Below are 19,141 nucleotides of genomic sequence, written 5' to 3'. Positions count from 1 at the left end.
TACTTGCTACTTCACTCGTCTGCTCTCATAGGATGGTTTTAGTACAGTATGCAAAATATATTCGTGATGCTTTATTTAAAAGCTTCACCAATCCAAGATTGTTGCATTACTTGGGCTTGAGACTTGCGAATTTTTAATCTTGACTTCATGTGATACAGTTCTTTGTGCTTTTCAAGAAATCTTATTTCTCATGGTGATCTATATGTTAGTCTTATGCTTTGGTTTGTAGCTTCTTAAAGAAATTATTTGTCAAGGTTTAGTTGAAAAAACCCTGCTGCTTTGATAAGTTTCATAGTTTTGGTGAGCTGGAATAGCTTGATAGCTTCTGTTCATTCAACAAATACTGAGAGCCTACTGCATGCTAGGCATTGTGCAAGGTGTTAGGGATGACATCTTACTATAGTGCCTCCCAAGTTCCCATTGTGGAGAGAGTGAAAGACACAGAGATGATACTGGGATGAGAGCTGTGTTAGAGCTATGACTTAGTGCTGTGGGAACACATTTTTGTAGTTGTTGGTTTTTTGAGTCACTTTAGTAGGCCAATGTCTTATCCATTAGGCAACTGGGGCTTCTTTTAGGCCACTTTAACAAGTGGCTTATATGGTATTTGTAGGACTATACTCCTGACTGTGGTTATACATTGAAGTTACATGTATAAATGTAAATACTCTGATTTAGGTGAATTAGCTTCATCTGGAAGGGAACACTCTTATTTAAGTATTAAGTTGATCTCTGATTCAGTTGATTACCTAATAAATGACCTTTGATGTGTCTTTTAACTTCGGAATTCAGCAGAAGGCCTATATCTAAATTTGTTCAAATGTCACCTACTAAGTGTGAGTAAGTTGTATACGTAGTTTAACCTCATTGGGTTTTGTTGTAAGGATGCTTTTCTTTCCTTCGCTTTTTTTGTTCATGATAGCTATACCCGAGTATACTTTATTATTTATTTATTTTTTAATTTATTGATTTTTTTGGCGAGAGGAGACAGAGAGAGAAACATCAATTTGTTGTTGCACTTATTTATGCATTAATTGATTGAGGCTTGTATGTGCCCTGACTGGGGATCGAACCCAGAATAATGCTGTAACCAGCTGAGTTACCTGGCCAGGGCCAAGTATACTTTTGATGGGGTAAAGCACAAGTGATGGGAATGAGTGATACTGAATTTTGCTGCCAAGGCCCAACTTAACATGTAACTAAGGTGTCAGTAAACTTAATTTGTTGATCCGTTTAATAGGAAGTTCTGTGTTTAATATATGAAAAAAGAAGTTCACAGAGGATTGAGCGCAGGCCTCTGAACCAAAGGGTTGCTGGTTCAATTCTCAGTCAGGGCACATGCCTGGGTTGTGGGCCAGGTCCCCAGTCCGGGGTACGTGAGAGACAGAGTGAGAAACACACTAATGTTTCTCTCCCCGCCTTTCTCCTTCCCTTCCTGTCTCTCTAAAAATAAATAAAATCTTAAAAGAAGAAGTTCACTTATATCCCAACTATTTTTATAGCATTAATTGTATGTTATTTTGATGTTTCCAGTCATGGTAGGTATATTGATTATAATAAACATGTTGCACAAAGACTAGCAACAGAGTTGTTTTTTCCACATAGCAACAAAACTTGAAGAAAAAAAAAAACAAGTCAATAATTTTGTACAATAGTTTGCAGACTTGAGAAGAGGAAAAGAAAATCACCATTTTGTACAATTTCTTTTGCCTGCAAGACATTGTGTCTCTTAAGACTACTGATTTGAAATAGGAGTAGGGCGGAGACCATGGTTCTGGGAGAAAAGGTGCTTTTGGAAAATATCCTTTTCCTAGCTTTGTGTTCATCATTTTGGGTCATGATTTCCCAGCGAGGATGTCAGTGTGTTGATGACAGCTTTCAGTTTTGCAAAGATCAAGGGAGATTTCAGCTCTTGCTCCTAATGGGAGAACAGAGTGACTTTCCTGTGATAGTGCCATCTAGTGGGACTGGTGCAGCCTCATGGGCTGTTGCGAGTTTCTCCTAACCATAACATTTTCAGTACTTTTTGATGTCCATAGAAGGAAGAAATTCAGTGCCACTGTGGATTCTTCTCTAGTGGACAGGAGTGTTTTAAGTCGCTGCAGTCTTTGAACATCCTGGTTACTATAGATCTTCTGTCATGTTGCTTCAAGTTTTCTATCTCTGCAAATTAGATACATAACACAAAACCTACATTAAAACGAAATGGCCAAGCCACCACATTTATTCAATAGTACTAATATTTAAGTTGCTTTTTACTTATATTCAGGTTTCTTATTTGCAAATTAAAATTTTTCTTGCATGTTGCAGTATATGCCTTGTTTCTCTTTTTCTTAGCATATTTAATTTATAAGAACTGGTAAACCAAAAGCATTTGTTTTGTGCTTTGGGATACACTGTATGGGTTTTGTTTAAGAGATTGATATTTTCCATAAAGGAAAGTAGCTTAATGTGCACCAAGTAGCTATAGCTGACTTTCTTCTAGTCTAGCTGCTGCTTTTTAGGAGGACCTGCAGCCATCCTGTTAGCATTTTTGAGGTGATAAGGTAAAATTGGGTTTTGTTTTGTTTTTTTAAAGATTTTATTTATTAATTTTTTTAGAGAGGGGAAGGGAGGGAGAAAGAAAGGGAGAGAAACATCAGTGTGTGGTTGCCTCTCACGCACCCCTGACCGGGGACCTGGCCTGCAACCCAGGCATGTACCCTAGACTGGTAATTGAACCGGCGACCCGTTGATTTGCAGGCTGGCCTTCACCCACTGAGCCATACCAGCCAGGGCTAAAATTGGGTTTTGAACCTACTTTTTATTTCTTGTTGACCTGATAATGTGATGAGCTATACTACTTTTTAAAGATCTCTTCCTTTAAGCACTTTCAGTAATGTGAGACTGAAAGTCTACTATACCCTGTATTCATATGGTTTCAATGAGGAGCATTGCAATTTATATTCCCTTCTCTACTCTCTTTTTTAAAAAATTTAAAAAAATTTTAATCCTCACCCGAGGATATGTTTTTACTGATTTTAGAGAGAGAGTGAGAGAGAAACTGATGTGTGAGAGAAACATCAGTAGGCTGCCTCCTGTACCCACCCTGATAGAGGGTCGAACGGGTGACTTATGTATGTGCCCTGACCAGGAATTGAACCCACAATCTTTTTGGTGTATGGGATGGGCTTCACCCACCTAAGCTACCTGTCCGGGGCTCTGCTCCCTTTTAACAATTTAAGTACAGGTAGTCTCTGATTCTGGAGAATGTGTTAAGTAGGTGGTATTTCACCCTTGCATATACTGTTATCTATACCTAGTTGAATTTTAATGCTAACGTAGTAGCAAATACTTACATAGTACATACTATGTGCCAGGTACTGTTCCATGTACAACAAAAGCAATAAGAAGTGAATTTAGATTTAGATTAGTAAATCCTCATTCTCTTTTTATGGGACATACTGACTGATGATGCCCACTGCATTGCCCCTACCTATGAAGGATTATTTTATAGACCTATCAAGGATTATGATAACTTGCACTTGTATATGATTATATAATTTAATACAAAATTATGTAAACCAATGACCTATGATTATAAAATGAAAGAACTGCTGATTCTAAGTCCTGGCTGGGTAGGTCAGTTGGTTAGAGCATCATCCTGATATGCTAAAGTTGCAGGATCTATGCCCAGTTAGGGCACACACAAGAACCAACCAATGAATGCATAAATAAAGTGGAGTGACAAATCAGTGTATTTCTCTCTTTCTCTCTCTGAAATCAATAAAAAATAAAAATTAAAAAATTGTTGACTTTTAAGTAAACTAAGTTAACTTCCTTGGAAAGATTAAACACAAGGTGAAATATATAAAATGTATAATTTTTTCCCAGACTAAAATTTAGATCTGTGGTAAGTATCTTTTAAAGAAATTGAAACTGACCCTGGCTGGTGTGACTTAGTGGATTGAGCGCCGGCCTGTGGAACAGAGGGTTGCCAGTTCGATTCCCAGTGTAGGGTACATGCCTGGATTGCGGGCCAGGTCCCCAGTAGCGTGGGTGTACAAGAGGCAACCACACATGGATGTTTCTCTCCTCTTTCTCCCTTCCTTTCATCTAAAAATAAATAAATAAAATCTTTAAAAAAAAAAGAAAACGAAACTGGAAATTGTAGATGATGCATTGTGGGTGTGGTTTGTGTGAGACACTGTAGAACTGCAGTCAGTAGATCTACAACTCACAAGGCCTGTATCAAAAGACTAGTAACAGTCCTGGCTAGTGTGGCTCGTGTGGCTCAGTGGATTGAGCGCCAGCCTGCGAACCAAAGGGTCACCAGTTCGATTCCCAGTCTACGGCACTTGTCTGGGTTGCAGGCCAGGTCCCCAGTGAAGGGCGCACGAGAGACAACCACACTCTAATGTTTCTCTCCCTCTCTTTCTCCCTCCCTTCTCCTCTAAAAATAAATAAATAAAATCTTTAAAAAAAGACTAGCGACAGAATATACATTTATTTGTGTTCAAAAAAAAGTTTAAGATGTCTTTTTTATAGGTTCCCCACTGTAACCTACTTTTTTGACTTATGTGACTGGTTTCAGTTGTATTGAATAAAAAGGATTATGCAGTATGTGGATGGTATTGAAAAGAACAAAATGAGAAGCCATGCAAAGTGGGATTGTTCATCTTGACACAGTAAGAACTTTCACTTTATAGAGCCTAAAACAAGAGTATAAACTTTTAAGTAGTACCACATAGAAAATTTTTGTTGTCTCCTTAAAGGAAAACGATCTTTTTTCCTATCTTGTATAAATTTGTGAGTCTGATACATGATCACTTTAAATGATCAGATTTCTTATTTGACTTCTGAAAAGATGTTTAATTAACTGATACCTTCCCTGTCATTTATTTAATTGTACCAATTAGAAGGTGTCAGTTATGGATATCTAGTGTTAGCTCTTTCACATACCATTGTCAGTAATTTAAAAATATGTGTGTGTAGGTGCTTTGCATTTAATACATAATTAGACAATGCTCAATAAGCATAATGTTGGAAAATAGTCTGTATTTCTGCTGGTGAATTTTAGGAAATGTTGATAAACTTCTTATTATGTTTCATCTTTATGGTGTTTTCTCCCTTTCATTTACTTTAGTATTTATTTAATTCTTCCTTTATTTTCATGTAGTCAAATATCAACTCATGTTTCTTCTTTCTCTGAAATTAGTTAGGCATTTGTCTGCCCCCATTGCTACTGCCTTAATCCAGACCTTCCTCATTCAGGACTGTAATAGCTAGTCTTAATACCAGTATTGTTTTACTCCCTTGCTTGTTAAAGGCTCTCTCCTTTTGCCTACTGGATAAAATTAAAACTCTCTATCCTAAATTTTTTTTTGTGTGGGTGTTCCAATAAAATTTATTTACAAAAACAAATGGCAATTAGATTTGACTCACAAGGTGTAGTTTGTTGACCTCCTGATTCAAAGTAAACATACGCAGTGGTGAAATATTTATAGCTTTCCTTGAAGATCAGTAAGGAAACAAGGGTCATTTATCACCACGTTTATTCAAAATCAGCATCAACCTGGAAGACCTAATTAATGCTCTAAGACAAGAAAAAGAAGACATAAGGATTTGAAAGTAAGAAAAAAATGAGTACTCACAAACCTGAGGATACCCATGAAAAATACAAAAGAAGGTACAAACCAAAGGAGTTACTGGTGTCCCTAGTAAGATCACCAGATACAAGATCAATATGCAAAAATCAAGTGTATTTCTATGAATGAGTAGCAAACAAGTAGAAAATAAAATCTTTAAAATGTCCTCAATTACCATAGCATTTAAAAAGCATCACATACATAAAGATAAATCATCAAAAGATGGGGAAGAACTCTACTGAAGCTGTTATTCACATAAGTTTTTTAAAAATGGAGAAATAGCCCTGGCTGGTGTGGCTCAGTGGATTGAGTGCCGGCCTGTGAACCAAAGGGTTGCCGGTTCAATTCCCAGTCAGGGCACATGCCTGGGTTGCAGGCCAGATCCCCAGTAGGGGGCGTGCGAGAGGAGAGGCAACCACACCATAATGTTTCTCTCCCTGCCTTTTCTCCCTCCCTTCCCCTCTATCTAAAAATAAGTAAAATCTTTTTTAAAAAATGGAGAAATATACCAAGTTCGTGATTTAGCATCTTCATTATTACAAAGATGCCCAGTCTCCCCCAAATTAATGTGATTTTAGTACAGTAAAAATCAAAATCCCAGTAGGTCTTTTTTAAAAACTTTTTTATTGACTTTATTGGGGTGAAATTGATTAATAAAATTATATGGGTTTCAGGTGTACAGTTCTCTAATACATCATCCGTGTATTGCATTGTGTGTTCACCACCCCATCCCTATCCTAAATTTTCAACTTTACGGCATTTGCCTGCTCCTCTATTTCTGTGCTCTACTACCTTAAACCATGACTGATCTGCTAATGTGTAATGTTAGTGAACAGATTCACGCTGTCCTCTACTTTTCCTTTTTTATTTGCCTGATGAACTTCCAGTTTATTTGTCAAAGCATAATCCAGCTATTTATTACAGCTTTTCCAGGTACATCCATCAATCTAGTTGCGTTATCTTATTAGCACTTGATAACCTACTTTTGTTATAACATTATTTGTTTTCCCTATGTGTCTCCTTGAGAATATGAATATCTTAATCTCCGATTATTCAAAGCTCAGTGCATTGAATAAACCTTTGTTGAATTGGAAAAGACTGTTAAGGGCAAAGATGAAAGTAGTGTTCATTGTCACCCATATAGGCATGCTCCACTATAGCTTTTGGTTTTAGTCCAGTCTCAAAACTCTGTGTATTTTATTTTTCTATTCAAACTCTTTTATTTTTTGAAAATATTTTATGTATATATCTTTAGAGAGAGGGTAAGGGAGAGAAAAAGACAGCGCGTGAAACATTGATGTGCGGGAGCTACATTGATTGGTTGGTTGCCTCTTATACACACCCCCTCCCCCCCCCCGGGCAGTTGGGGTCCTGGGCAGCAACCCAGGCATGTGCCCTAACTGGGAATCAAACCAGCAACTTTCGATTCGCAGGCCGGTACTCAATCCACTGAGCCACACCAGCCAGGGTTTGAACTCTTATCTTTTAATTGGAAGATTTAGTTCATTTACATTTAATGCAATAACATATATTTGGGCTTAAATCCTTCTTGTTTCTTTAAAAATCTTTTTTATGTTTCTTTACCTTTTGAATTTTTTTTTCATTTATTCTGTACTCTGAAAGGAAGAAATAAGCATTTTCATAACTTTTTTTAGTCAGTTTTATTATTTATTTTAACATTCTGTTTTCCCCTTTTAGTTTGAAAGTTATGTACTCTCTTATTTACTACCACAGAAATTACGTGTGTCCTTAATTTATCAAAGATTAATGTTAATTCCTTTGCCCTCCTTTTTGTCACTACAAGGGTCTTTAAAATTTAACTCTATTATTCCTCTCCCAATGCACATGCTATTATTCTATATTTAATTATGTGTATGTATTTTAAAGATTTTATTTATTTATTTTTAGAGAGAGGGTGAGGGAGGGAGAAAGAGAGAGAGAAAAAGAGGCAGAGATACATCGATTGATTGCCTCTTGCACACCCCCACTGGGATCCTGGCCCGCAACCCAAGCATGTGCCCTGACTGAGAATAAAACCTACCTTTTGGTTCACAGGCCAGCACTCAATCCACTGAGCCACACCAGCCAGGGCAATGCGTATGTATTTTAATTAATAGATGTTATTTTTTTTTTATCTTCTGATTTTAGAGAGAGAGGAAGGGAAGGGGAGAAGGGGGGAGAGAGAGAGAAAGAAAAAGAAACAAACACCCATTTGTTCTTCCACTTATTTATGCATTCATAGGTTGAGTCTTGTGTGTACCCTGACCTGGGATCGAACCTGCAACCTTGGCTATATGGATGATAGTCTAACCAATTGAGCTACCCAGCCAGGGTTAGACTTATTTTCCAGAGCCAGTTTTAGGGTTATAGAAAATTAAGCAGATAGTACAGAGAATTCCCATATCGAATTATTTCAATAAAACATAGGTAGATCCTCCCTCAGCTCTCTACCTCACTTCCTGCCAGTTTCCCCTATTATTAACATCTTACATTAGGGTGGTAGTTTTATTACAATTGATAACCAGCATTGACACATTATTATTAGCCAAAGTCCATCATTTAACATTAGGGTTTTTACTCTTTGTGTTGCGCAGTTCTGTGGGTTTTGATAAGTGCAAAAATGTCATATATCCACTATTTGTTTATATATGTATGCGTATATGTGTATTTGAGTCCACAGATTTATTATTCAATCTGTCTTATAGTCAGTGTTCATTTAGCTTAACGTATATATTTACCTCTTTGTTCCTCGTTTCTTTTTGCATCTCTGACCTTCTATCTGGAATACTTTTTTTTTTTTTTTAAGTCTGAAATACATCTTCTGGAATTCCATAAGTGTGGGCCTGTCAGTGATTGTCTTTCCTTTTTATCTGCTTCAAACGTTTATTTTTAGCTTTATTCTTGAATGGTATTCTTGATAGGTTTAAAATTCTAGATTGGCTATTTTTTTTTCAGCACATTGTTCACTGTTGTCCACTGGCTTTTTTTACATCCTTTTTATTTTTAGTCTCATTGCCATTCTGTTAAAGATAACCTATCTTTCCTTTGTCCATTCCATGAGGTGGCAGGCTGAGGGGGCGTCTGTGTGTGCTTTATTTACATCTGAACACTTTTTGGGAACTTCCGAGTACACTTAAAAAACAAACAAAATTGTTTTATTTTTTTAGAGCAGTTTTAGGCTCACAGCAAAACTGAGTAGAAGGCGTGGAGATGTTGCATATGTTCCCCCCCCACCCCCGCACACACATAGCCTCCCCATCATCAAGATTCCCTCACCCGAGTGGTACAGTTGTGACGAGTGGTGACCCACCTACACTGACACTCATTATCACCCACATGCCATAGTCCACGTTAGGGTGTCCTTTTGGTGGAGTACATTCTCTTCGGGTTTGGTTAAGTGTATAATGATACGTATTTACTGTAGTGTCATACAGACTAGTTTTTCTGTCCTAAAAGCTCTCTGTATTCCAACCTTTCATCCCTCCCTCCCCTAACCCTTGGCAAAAACTGACCTTTTTATTGTCTCCATAGTTTTGTCTTTTCTGGAATGTCCTGTGTCATTGGAATTACACAGTATGTAGCATTTTCAGATTGGTTTCTTTCACTTAATACAAGTTTAAGTTTTCTTCATGTCTTCTCATGGCTTGTTACCTTTTTTTTTTTTTATAGCACAGAATAATATTCTAATGTCTGAATGTACCACAGGTTATTTATCCATGTACCCACCGAAGGAGAGCTTAGTTGCTTCCAAGTTTTAGCCATATGAATAAAGCTGTTGAACACATCTGTGTGGAGGTTTTGTGAATGGTTGACTTATGTATTCTCCTTGGGATTGATTGGGCTTCTTGAATCTGGGTTGCTGGTTTTCATCCATTGTAGCATATCCTCAGCAATTGTCTCCTCATATATTATTGTCTCTCTCTTATTCTCTCTCTTCTTCCACTCCATTTAAACATGTGCTAGACCTTACTGTATTTTCTCTTCCTCTTCTCCTGTCTTCTGTAGTGCTGGTCTTTATTTCCCAGGACTGAATACTGGATAGTTTCTTCTGATCTACCTTCCACTTCTTTATTTTCTCTGTAAATTCGTAATCTGCATAAACCTATCCAATGAGTGTTCATGAGGGCTGGTTTATTTCTGGGTCACTCATTCTGAGACGGTATACCCTCTCAGAATGAGTGACTACTTGTTTAAAGTATGGAGTGGGTTTCCCAGACTCCCCTTATCGGGCAGGTCCTGGGCTTTGACTTTGTTCTCATCCCCACACTCCCAAGGCCTCCTGAAGTACAGCTCAGTCAAAGCTTTTTCTTTAGAATTAAATCAGCAAAGCTCTCAAATAGAAATTTTTTTTTTTAAGTGCTAAATTCTTATGGATCTTGGTGAAGTCCTTTTCTCACTTTTTTACGGTTAGTAGTGTGAGACTATTTAACACTTACAAAGTGTACATGCATCCTTGTGCCACAGTGAGTAGAGAATTCCTATCTGGTTTTCCCCCTTGTGATTTTTTCACTTCTCATCTGTTTTTCCTCCCATCCTACAGGTGGTTGGTGGTGGGGTTTTTTTATCACTTCTGTCCACTGGAGTCATTTATTTCTTATTCTTTTTACTTTTAGTTAAACAAAGATTAAATTAGAATAGTTTTTTACATTTAAGAAAGGCAAGGAGAAGGAAAACAAGTAAAGTATAAATTATTTCTTATTTGAAACCTGAGTTTAGGGATAATTTGGCTTGATCAGTCTTGTTCTTCTCTACTATGTTTGCGTCTCACATTGTTAGGTCCCTCTTTGTGGTAGGTTTGACTTGGTTCTCACTACTACTAGCTGTGATGGGATGGATTTGTTTAGCATCTGCTTCCTAGTATGTTAGCTGTGTTTATTTTGTTTTGCGTGTATGTTTTTCTCATTTTTGTGTTAGCCATGTATAAAGGCTTCCTATCCTGTTCTCTTTGACTTTTTACAGTGCGTTTGCCCTATTTTTCTAATCCAGAAGGAGTCTTGACTTTTTCTAGTCCCAAATATTCCTTCCTTAGATTTTAGGCACATACACAACAAAATAACATTCCTGTTATTTTGGCTGGCAGAAGGGTTCTCCTTCCCATCATTCTGTTCTCTTTGGTTCATTTGGGGGTAGCCTTTTGCCTTACTGTGGTGCCACAGAGCCTCTAATGTAGGGTTATATGTCCTAGTACCTGCCTGCACCCTGTTCAGCTTTTTGCCTTTATTGGGCCTTTTATGAGAAATCTTGTTTCATAATTTGGATGGTTCTTACTTTCCACCAAGGAACATTCCTGTGCAGATTAGAGCAGTTTGAATGCTCTGGAGTATCAGGGAAAGCTCTTCTTCTCTGGCATGTGAGTTTTGCCTCTTCTCTGCAGTTCTCATGACAAAGTCCAGCTCTTTGCTTTTCCTCCCTACTTCCAGTACATTAGTTTTCTAGAATTTTTTCTTTACTGTTTAGGAGTAGAACATAGTAATATTGCATTAGTCATCAGGTATGAGAGATTGTTCCCCTTACCAGGTGTACCTTGTGCTGGGGAATGTTTACAGTTAAATGCTCACAAAAAGAGAGAATTTTGGTTGTTTTTGATAGTTTTAGAAGCTTAATTGATAATTTCCTGTGCAATTTGAGATACACAGCTAGGAATGGAATTTTGATTATAGTCATATTTTAACCTTTTTTTTAAAACTCCATATACTGCGAACTGTAATATACTGAGATAGAAGAAGTTAACTAGCTATATGACATGTAAGTCAGTCCAACTCTGGCACTTCCAATTAAAAAAAAAAATTTCTGATGAACTACACCGAAAGGAGGAGCCATCTTTGAGACGGGAAAGTAAAACTCAAATTCCATTTAGGTATTAATACTATTAAAGATTGAGTAGTGGTGTTAAATAGAAAACCCTCAGGTACAAAGGCTAGAAAAAATTGTGCCAAAATTCTTTCCTTCCTAAGCTCTCCATTATGTATATGTAGGCTCTTGGGAATTTTGGCTGCAAATACCAGAGGAACAAGAAAAGTATCTTGTTCTGTCCGTTAAGTGTACTCTGAAGACAGCCGAAAGGAAGATAGAGGTGGAACATTTTTCTAAAAATATTCTCAAACAAAGGGTGATGTCTGTCTCCTAATTCTAACTAGATGAGGGAGATAAAGAGGTTGTCATTAAACTTCACTTTATTGTGATAAATATATATGACATTTACCATTGTAACCATTTTTTTAAGCCTCACCCGAGGACCTGCTTATTGATTTTAGAGAGAGAGGAAGGGAGTGAGGGAGAGAAACATCAATCAGTTGCCTCTCGCGTGTGCCCCAACTACCCCAGCTGGGGATGAACCTGAAACTTTGGCATGTGCCCTGATTTAGAATCAAACCCTCAACCTTTCGGTTTATGGTTCGGTTTTCGGTTTATTGGATGACACTTCAGCCAATTGCTCCACACCAGCCAGGGCAATTCTGACAGTTTTTGAGTGTATCGTGACATTAAGTGCATTCACTTGTGGCACACAGCTGAGGGTAGATGTGGAGATGTGAAGGTGTTATAAACCTAAAAGAAGGGAATATAGTTAATTTGCTCAGGGGTCAGATTACGTGTAGAAGGATGAGATTTTTTCTGTGTTGTTCAGAAAGTTCACTGTAGGCAAACAACCTAAGAAAAATTCTGATAAAATGTTATGAATAAGTCATAGAATAATAGTATATAATAGCTTGGTTTTGAAGCTTAGCAAAACTTCTTAGGGTCTAGGGCAGAGGTTCTTTTTTAAAGAATTAATTTTGATTAGGTGATACAGCCACATAGCAGAAAATTTAAAAGGTTTCAGAGCTAAGGCAATGAAACATCTCTTATGCCTTTCCTATATCCGTTTGCTTTCCCTCCTTGGACACACTATTATTAGCAGTTTCTTATATTTTAAAAATATATGTATATCATATTTGTGATACATCATAAATATTTGATATTCATGTGATGTGTTTATGTGTGCAAACACATGTATATCCACTCCCTCCATTTTAAAATACAAAGACAAGCACATACACTTGTATATTTTGCTTTTTGTGCATAAAATAATTTAGAAGTTGTTTTATGTTACTACATATAAGGCTTCCTTGTCTTTTTCTTTTCAAGGCTGCTTAATACTCCACGCCGCTGAACCAAAATTTAATCTGTTTGTTCTTTGTTGATGGACACTTAGTGACACAACAGTGTTGTGTTGACATAAGCAGTCTATCGGTGGATAGCCTGGTACATAATGTCATTTCACACATTTACATATATGTACAGGATTAATCCCTAGAAGTGGAATTGCTGTGTCAAAGGAAATGAGCATTTGTAATTTTGGTAGTTGTAGCCACATTTCTCTCCACAGAGGGGAGGATATTCCTCTCTCAATGAATATTTGTTTCTCCATAATCAAGTATGGCAAGGGAGTCAGTCCATAGACAGATGTCATGGTTCTTGAACCTTGTATAATGATAGGTAAACATTTGTATAAATTTATGGATGTGTCTTTTTTGGGGGGGAGAGTCCACATTTTTCATCACATTGTTCAAAGTTCTGTGGGTCAAAATAGGGTTTAAAACCACTGTCTGGCAGTTAGTTGCCTCAAATTAGAACACAATTCTTTGTATGGTGTTTCTCTTCTGTAGGAAGTATTTGAGCAGAAGCATGTAAGTACATATTAAGTAATACATTATTTTTCCAGTTTTGTTAGAGCTTTAGAGCAGTGCGAGGTAAATTTTAGTACATGGAGTTGAAATCCTTTTATTATATAAAGTTGATAATAGCTAAAGTCAAGTCAATTTGGCATTTTAAATAGGCTGTGTAGGTGAAAAATAGTTCAGAGACCCCTACTATGACCTTTAGGATTTATTGGGAATCTAAGGAATGAACTCCTATACCAGATAACCTCCAAGGCCTTTTTGAGTTCTATGTGTGCGTGTCATTGTAACGTCTACTGACAGGAGTATTTTCCGAGATTCGGATGAGGACCCATACTAAGTTCTGCTACAAGTGCTGTTGCAGATAAACTCTCACCATAGCCGATTCCATAGGGCCTTCATATTTTAGGTTAATGGAATTAATTTGTAATATTATATATTTTATTGAAAGTCACAAATCTGGAGCTCCTGGAGAAAAAATAGGAGCTCTGTATAATCAATTAGAAAGTTAAAAGATTTAATTTATTTAGAGATGGTTAATGGTGTTAAGTCTTCTCTTTTTAAAATATTATTATTTGGTGGCTTGTTGTCAAAGTGGATTTTTGTAGAGATTATTTGGAACATTTTATGTAGGGAAAAGTTGAGGTGAAACTGTATGTCATGCCAGATACTGGAACAAAAGTTAGAAGGTCATAGCGCTCAGGAGGAAATTTTTTAAAAATTAGGTTGTTACTTGTTCTGGAATAGAACGAGAGGAACCATTTGTTGTACAGAATTATTTGTTGTAGATAACTTGTTTTAACTAGTTAGCCAAAGTGTTATTTATTTCTGAAATAGAAGCTTAGAACAGAATTCTTACGGGCTATTCGTAAGACTTTTTTAAAAGGCGAAAGATTTGTGCGTTCTGAGGAGAAACCAGAGTATCATCATAGGACTTTTTATAGTGACATTTGCTAATGGCATTCTGTTTTTACTAACAAACCTTTGATTACAATGAAGTTTTAAGATCTGCTCTGTTATTGATTTCAGATAATCAGATTTTTGGGAAGTAGGCTATGATAAATTAAATATGCATACCACTAGAAAAATAACAAAACAAAGAGATAATAGCTAATACTTTGTTAACAGAGATAAAATGGAATACTTAAAAAATATACCTCAGTCCTAAAGAAGGAAGGAAAGAAGAAAAGGAAACAAACAAAAAGATGTGACAAATAGGAGAATAATTAACAATATGGTAGATTTAAACCCCAATATATTGATAATTAAATAAATTGTAAATGGTCTAGCACTCCAATGAAAAGAGATTGTCAGGTTAGATCACTGTTATATGATCCAACTGTATGTTTTCGACAACAAACCTACTTTATTTTTCGATCAGTACCTTTATATTTAATAGGATGGAAAAGGTATTATGTAAACACAAGGTACAAAAAGCCTGCAGTGACTATATTTGTATCAGACAAAGAAGACTTCAGAACAAGGAAAATATTATGAAGGGTAACAAGGCATATTTCATAATGAAAAAAGGATCAGTTTATTGAGAAGACCCAATAGTCCTAAATGAGTATGCATCCAATGAACATAGTGAAGCAAAAACTGATAGTTGAAAGAAGCAATAGACAAATTTACAATTTTAGTTGGAAATTGCAACATTATCTATCAGTAATTGATAGAACAAGTATGCAAAAAAAATCAGTAAGGGTATAGAAGATTTGGACAGTACTATCAATGGACTGTACCTAATTGACATTTTTAGAACACTATGCCCACATTCTTTTCAAGTACACAAGGAACATTTACCAAAATGGAGTATATATTGGACTATAAAACATGTTTCAACAAATTCAAAAGGATTGAAATCATATAGTGAATACTATTCTGACTACAACGGAATTAAATGAGAAATCAAAAAGAAAAAGATATGTGGAAGATCGCCAAATATTTCAAAGTTAAATAATGTACTTCTTAGTTATCTTGAAGTCCAAGAAGAATTCACGAGGGAAGTTAGAAAATATTTTGAACTGAATGAAAATTAAAATATTGTATATTAAAATCTGTGCAATGCAGGTAAGCACTGCTTTAGAAGGAAACTTTTAGCTTCAAAAGAAAGGTCTTAGATTATTAATGACTGGAAGCTTCTGCCTTAAGGAGCTAAAATAAAAGTAAACTTAAGTAGGAGAGAAATAACTGAAATAAATGAAATAGAAAGCACATCTGAATGACCCTATATTTATTAAAGACACTGGATTTGTAATTAAAAGCCTTTCCACAAAGTAAAGTCCAGACCTACATGGCTTTATTGGTGAATTATATCAAACATTTAAGGAAAGGGATAATAAGTTTTTCACAAATTTCAGAAAACACTTAATGAGGTCAGCATCATCTTACACCAAATCAGACAAAGACATTAGGAAAAAAGGAAACTATAGCTCAGTATTTCTCAGGAAAAGACATGCAAAAATCATTAATAAAATGTAAGCATAGTGAATCTAGTAGTGTGTGTGTGTATGACATTATGACCAATTAGGTTTAATCCCAATTGCAAGGTTGATTTAACATTAAAAGTCAATGTAATTTACCATATTAATAGAATAAAGGAGAAAAGCTAAATGACCTAGTAATAGATGCATAAAAAACATTTGAACAGAGTTCCACACTAATTTGTGATAAAAGCTCTCAGTTAACTAGGAATAGAAGGGAACTTCCTCAGTTTGTTAAAAAGGCATCTGTGAAAAACCTACAGCAAATCTAATAGTTAATGGTAACAGATTGAATGCTTTCAACATAATGTCCAGAGCAAGTCAAGGGTAGCCATTTTCATGACTTCTATTCAACATGTTCTGAAAGTCATAGCCAGTGAATTAAGACAGATAAAAGGAATAAGCTTGCAGATTGGAAAGGAAAAGTAAAACTATGTTTTTATTTTTTTTAGATGTATCTGATAGATGACATGGTTGTGAATGTATAAAGTTCAGAGTAAACAATAAAAAGCTACTAGGGTTTTAAGTTTAGTTAGAGTACAAGATCAATATTTGAAAATCAGTTGTGTGGAGAACCAAGATGGCGGCGTGGCGTAGGTGGACACACCGCGCCTCCTCGCACAACCAGAACTGACAGAAAATCGAAAGGCAAGGAAGTCCGACACCAAGGAAATAAAGGGTGGATATTCATCCAGACCGGTAGGAGGGGCGGAGACGGGCACCGGAGTGGGGAGGACTCGCGTTGCCTGGCAGGACCGAGACTGGCGTAGTGTGGGACGAACGGGGCAGGCAGTCTGACCACTAGCAGACCCCGCAGCCCCACATTCGCGCACAGATAAATTGGACAAATGGGGGGGGGGACCAATATGGCGGCGTAGGTAGACACACTGCGCCTCCTCGCACAACCAGAACTGACAGAGAATCGAACAGCAAGGGGGACCAACACCAAGGAAATAGAAAATAAACATTCATCCAGACTGGTAGGAGGGGCAGAGACGGGCACCGGGGTGGAGAGGACTCGCGTGGCTGTGGCGGGACCGAGACTGGCGGAGTGTGGGACAAATGGCGCAGGCAGTCCGAGAACTAGCAGACCCTGCGGCCCCACATTTGCACAGATAAACCCAGAGGGCCGGACTCAGAGTGGCGGAGAACGGGGCAGGCAGAGCAGCGGGTAGCACCCCGCGGCACCACATTCGCCCACAGATAAACTGGACAACGGCGGGGAGCGAAGCAGACCATGCAACCCAGGGTTCCAGCCCGGGGAAATAAAGCCTCAAACCTCTGATTGAAAACGCCCATGGGGGTTGGGGCGGCAGCAGGAGAGACTCCCAGCCTCACAGGAGAGGTTGTTGGAGAGACCCACAGGGGCCTAGAGTGTGCACAGACCCGCCCACTCGGGAACCAGCACCAGAGTGGCCCAGTTTGATTGTGGGTATCGGAGTGAAAGATTGAAAGCCGGAGGAGAGTGAGGCGGGCGCCCTTGCTCCCACGCTCCCACTCGGTCCCTCCCCGACGTACAGCGTCACAGCGTAGCGACCAGAGCAACCCCGCCCGGGTGAACACCTAAGGCTCTGCCCCTTAAAGTAACAGACGCACCAAGACAAAAAAAAAAAAATGGCCCAAATGACAGAACACTTCAAAGCTCCAGAAAAAATACAACTAAGCGACGAAGAGATAGCCAACCTATCGGATGCACAGTTCAAAGTACTGGTTATCAATACGCTCACAGACTTGGTTGAATCTGTTCGAAAAGTAGATGAAAAAATGAAGCCTATGCTAAGAGAAACAAAGGAAAATGTACAGGGAACCAATAGTGATGCGAAGGAAACTGGGACTCAAATCAACGGTGTGGACCAGAAGGAAGAAACAAACATCCAACCAGAAAAGAATGAAGAAACAAGAACTTGGAAAAATGAGGAGAGGCTTAGGAACCTCCAGGACATCTTGAAATGTTCCAACATCCGAATTACAGGGGTGCCAGAAGGAGAAGAGGAAGAACAAAAAATTGAAAACTTATTTGAACAAATAATGAAGGAGAACTTCCCCAGTCTGGCAAAGGAAATAGACTTCCAGGAAGTCCAGGAAGCTCAGAGAGTCCCAAAGAAGCTGGACCCAGGGAGGAACACGCCAATGCACATCATAATTACATTACCCAAGATTAAACGCAAGGACCTGCATCCAAGATTACTGTATCCAGCAGAGCTATCATTTAGAATGGAAGGAAAGACAAAGTGCTTCTCAGATAAGGTCAAGTTAAAGAAGCTCATCATCACCAAGCCCTTATTATATGAAATGTTAAAGGGAGTTACCTAAGAAAAAGAAGATCAAAATAGGAACAGTAAAAATGACAGCAAACTCACAGTTATTAACGGCCACACGTAAAACAAAAATGAGAGCAAACTAGGCAAACAACTAGAACATGAGGGTTGTTAATAAGGGAGTGGGAGGAGGAGAGGGGGGTAAAGGTACGGAGAATAAGTAGCATAGATGATAGGTGGAAAATAGACAGGGGGAGGGTAAAAATAGTGTAGGAAATGTAGAAGCCAAAGAACTTACAAGTGTGACCCATGGACATGAACTATAGGGGGGGGAATGTGGGAGGGAGGAGGGTGGGCAGGATGGAGTGGGGTGGGGGTGGAAATGGGACAACTGTAATAGCATAATCAATAAATATATTAAAAAAAAAATTGGACAAATGGCGGGAAGCGAGGCGGGGAGCGAAGCTGACTGAGCAACCCAGGGCTCCAGCGCGGGGAAATAAAGCCTCAAACCTCTGATTAAAAACGCCCGTGGGGGTTGGGGGCAGCAGCAGGAGAGACTCCCAGCCTCACGGTAAAGGTCGTTGGAGAGACCCACAGGGGCCTAGAGTGTGCACAAGCCCACCCACTCAGGAACCAGCACCAGAGGGGCCCAGTTTGATTGTGGGTGGCGGAGTGAAGGATTGGGATCAGGAGGAGAGTGAAGCTGGCGCCACTGCTCCCTCTTGACCCCTCCCCCACGTACAACGTCACAGCACAGCGACCAGCATTACCCCGCCCCGGAACACCTAAGGCTCCGCCCCTTTAAGTAACAGACTCGCCAAGGGGAAAAAAAAAATGGCCCAAATGACAGGACACTTAAAAAGCTCCAGAGAAAATACAACTAAGCGAGGAAGAAATAGCCAGCCTATCGGATGCACAGTTCAAAACACTGGTTATCAAGACGCTCACAGAATTGGTTGAATCTGTTTGAAAACCAGATGAAAAAATGAAGCCTATGCTAAGAGAAACAAAGGAAAATGTATAGGGAACCAATAGTGATGCGAAGGAAACTGGGACTCAAATCAACGGTGTGGACCAGAAGGAAGAAACAAACATCCAACCAGAAAAGAATG

The 19,141-nt window shown here is 38.2% G+C and overlaps 1 protein-coding gene across 5 annotated transcripts in view; it reads left to right on the top strand.

Annotated features, from left to right (window-relative positions):
* Nucleotides 1-19,141, top strand: part of TLK2 (tousled like kinase 2) — a 117,398-nt gene that overhangs the window by 2,973 nt on the left and 95,284 nt on the right. The window lies entirely within an intron of this gene.

This window comes from Desmodus rotundus, chromosome 9 (assembly GCF_022682495.2).
Source record: "Desmodus rotundus isolate HL8 chromosome 9, HLdesRot8A.1, whole genome shotgun sequence".
NCBI classification, from domain to species: Eukaryota; Metazoa; Chordata; class Mammalia; order Chiroptera; family Phyllostomidae; genus Desmodus; species Desmodus rotundus.
Note: the sequence above shows the minus strand (reverse complement) of the source record. Positions and strands in the feature narration are given on the sequence as shown.